This window comes from Carya illinoinensis, chromosome 3, assembly GCF_018687715.1.
Source record: "Carya illinoinensis cultivar Pawnee chromosome 3, C.illinoinensisPawnee_v1, whole genome shotgun sequence".
NCBI lineage: Eukaryota > Viridiplantae > Streptophyta > Magnoliopsida > Fagales > Juglandaceae > Carya > Carya illinoinensis.
In genome coordinates, this window is record NC_056754.1 from 8,165,730 (window position 1) to 8,169,193 (window position 3,464).

Sequence of the window (3,464 nt, forward strand, 5' to 3'; positions counted from 1 at the left end):
CATAAACTTGTTTATAATTTAGTTAAAAATGAGATTATCTAATTTTTTTTTTCAAATTATACTTAGTTTTTAAAAACCTACAACATTTGATTTGCCATTGTTTATCTAATCTATTAAAATAATATTTTTCAATTGTTTTTTTTTTATTATCTTAGTTTGTTTATCTAATCTATTAAAATATTATTTTTTTATTTTTTTTTGTTATTATCTTAGTTGTATTTACAATTTTAACAACTTAATATATTTTCGTATGGTTTGAAATGTTACTTTATTGAATATTTTAAACAAAAAATTCAACCATTTTTATTGGGTATGATAATACTTTTATAATTAAATTTTTTATATTTCCATAATTATTTAAACTATTTTTAAAATTATTATTTAAAAAAAAATAAATATGATCATGAAAAAAAGTGTAAATAATTGGAAGTAAATAAATATAACAAAAAGTTTACATGATTAGAAAAAAATATTAATAAAAAAATAATATTCAAAACTAATTTTATACTAATATATAAGCTGTATAAGTGATAGAGAAAAAAACAAAAATCTAACAAAAACCAAAATAGACAAATTTGAAAAAATAATAAAAAACTGATGTTATAAAGTCATTCACATTAACTTTTCCGTGAAATTATTTATAATTTAGTTAAAAATGATAATTTCAAAAAATTTTCTCTAAATTTTACTCAATTTTCAAAAACCTCCAATATGTCAATATTTATGATTTCTTTATTATATTAAAATAATATTTTTGTATTTTTTTTAGTGAATATTCTGTAATGAATATTTTAACAAAAGTTTAAATAATTTTTTTGTGAGTATGATAATATTTATATAATTAAATTTTTTATATTTCCATAACTATTTAAATCATTTTTAAAATCATTATTTAAATCTATATTAAATATGAGTAAGATTAAAAGTGTAGATAATTGAAAGTAAATAAATATAATATAAAGTTTAAATGATTATAAATATATAAATCTATTTATATAATATAACTATATATACATATAAATATATAAATATTTATATGTATAATTGAAAGGTGGTCCGTATCTATGTAGAGATATATGTTAACAGATATATAAAAATATAAATATAAATATATAACTAAATAATCCGGTAATAAACAAATGATACGAGGGCAGAAAAGTAATTTGACCCTAACCCTAGGAAGCCCTATAAAAGCATCTCTAAACCAAACCCTACATTTTGGCCGCCCCCCCTTTCTTCTTCCGTCGCCTCTCTCTCTCTCTCTCTCTCTCTCTCTCTCTCTCTCTCTCTCTCTCTCTCTCTCTCTCTCTCTCTCTCTCTCTCTCAGTCCTCTAAACCTAACCCTAGATTTTGGCCGCCCCTCCTTTCTTCTTCCGTCGCCTCTCTCCCTCCCTCTCTCTCTGTCCGGTCCTTCTGGTTTCATCTTCCGTTGTCTCTTTCTCTCACAGCTTTCATCTTCTTGTTTGATTTATGTTTATATTTTGTTCTTCTTTTAATGTTTTACAGTTTTGTATTCCGTTTATTTCGAATGTTTATATATTTTTTTTTGTGCGTTTACATCCAGATTGTTCTTTAGAATATATTTGTTATTTGGTATATTTTTTGTTGTTTTTTCATACTTTCAGATGAACATTGTTTTTTACGGTCTTTCATTTTTTTTTGTTTTTGCTTTTAGATCTCAAGATATTTATTTTTGTTTCATTTTTTTTGTTGTGTTTTGTTCTTTTAATATTTTGCAGCTTCGTTCGCAGCACTCGTTTTTCTCCGGTCCTTCTCGTTTCATCTTCCGTTGCCTCTCTCTCTCTCACAGCTTTCATGTTCTTGTTTGATTTATGTTTGTATTTTGTTTTTCTTTTAATGTTTTACAGTTTTGTATTCCGTTTATTTCAGTTGTTTTTGTTTTTTTTTTCTATGTTTTTTTCCTCTTAGATCTGAACAGATTTGTTTTTGTTTTATTTTCTTTCTCCTCTTTTGTTATTTTCCAGCTTCGTTCGCAGCACTCATCTTTACAGTATAAATTAAATTTTTTTATTTTTAACATTTAGATCTGTACAATAGATTTGTTCATGTTTTTACGGTTTTTCAATTTTTTTTCTTTTTCCTCTTAGATCTGAACGGTCTTTTTCCTCTCTCTCTCTCTCTCTCTCTCTCTCTCTCTCTCTCTCCGGTCCTTCTCGTTTCATCTTCCGTTGCCTCTCTCTCTCACAGCTTTCATCTTGTTGTTTGATTTATGTTTGTATTTTGTTCTTCTTTTAATGTTTTACAGTTTTGTATTCCGTTCATTTCAGTTGTTTTTGTTTTTTTTTTCTATGTTTTTTTCCTCTTAGATCTGAACAGATTTGTTTTTGTTTTATTTTCTTTCTCAGGGTCGTGACTATGGCCGCGCGCAGCAGGCCACGACCACCGCAGCGCTGCAAATGGCTACTGGTGGGAGCGCACGGCCACGCCGGAAGGTCAAATTTTTTTCATTTGTGTATTTTTTTGGTGTATTGATGTATATTATCACTATACATATACTTTACATGTAGAGCAAAAATTTTCAATCCGATAGTTTTTTTTTTCAACAATTTACGAACTGGGTTTTGTATTTTTGACTAACTACGGTTTTGTTTTCCTATTCTCAGCACACAACAACAAACCAGAAGATGAAATTTCAGAAAATCGAAATTGTATATCAATCATTAAATTTTTTTGTTCGGTGTACTCTCTGTAAATAAAGATGTAAATATGCAAACACAGTTTTTATCTTTCCATTTTTTTTTTTGCTGTAATACATATACATGTCATCTAATTACATAATGTAAGAAATTCATTCATTCATACAACACAATTAAATTTTACAATAAATATACTGAGGAAAACAATAAAAGCGTACCTAAAATTCAATCGCTGAGAGTGTAGAACGCAGTAGAGCCACAACGAAATGAAAGAAATCTTAATATTTAAACTGTAGTTCAATTCACTTTATCAGATGAAGAGATCAGAAATAACCGTAAAAAGACAATAACACCAAGCCGGCAAAGCAAAACGACATTGAGGACAACGAAGCAAACAATAAAAATAAGGGCAAAATCGGCAAAAAAAAAAAAAAAAAAATTCTGTCGGTGGGAAGTTAAAAAGACAAAAACATCTGTCGGTGGAATACAACTGAAACGTAAACCACCGTAAATGCCAAATAAACTGAAGGGTAAAATGGGAAAATAAACGTTGGACGAAAAAAAAAAAAAAAACGGAAAAAAGATTAACTGTTCCTAACACTGTTCCTAACACTGTAGCACGCCCATCCGCACTTTTAATATATAAGAGATATATATTTTTTTTTCTTTTTTGTTTTATTTTCAACCATCTTTTAATATTTTAAAATAATTTTAAAAAATAAAAAAATCAATTTACTAATAATTACTTCTTTAACTTTTAGTAAAAAAAAATATATATATATAATCTGTTAGGATTGTCTATCACAA

General features: G+C 26.7%; 1 long non-coding RNA gene across 1 annotated transcript; it reads left to right on the plus strand.

Moving 5' to 3' along the window:
• The first annotated feature begins 1,073 nt into the window (after positions 1-1,073).
• Positions 1,074-2,738, plus strand: LOC122305737. Its single transcript, XR_006241219.1, has 2 exons — positions 1,074-2,453; positions 2,625-2,738. It is a non-coding gene; the product is annotated as an uncharacterized LOC122305737 (long non-coding RNA).
• The last annotated feature ends 726 nt before the right edge of the window (positions 2,739-3,464 follow it).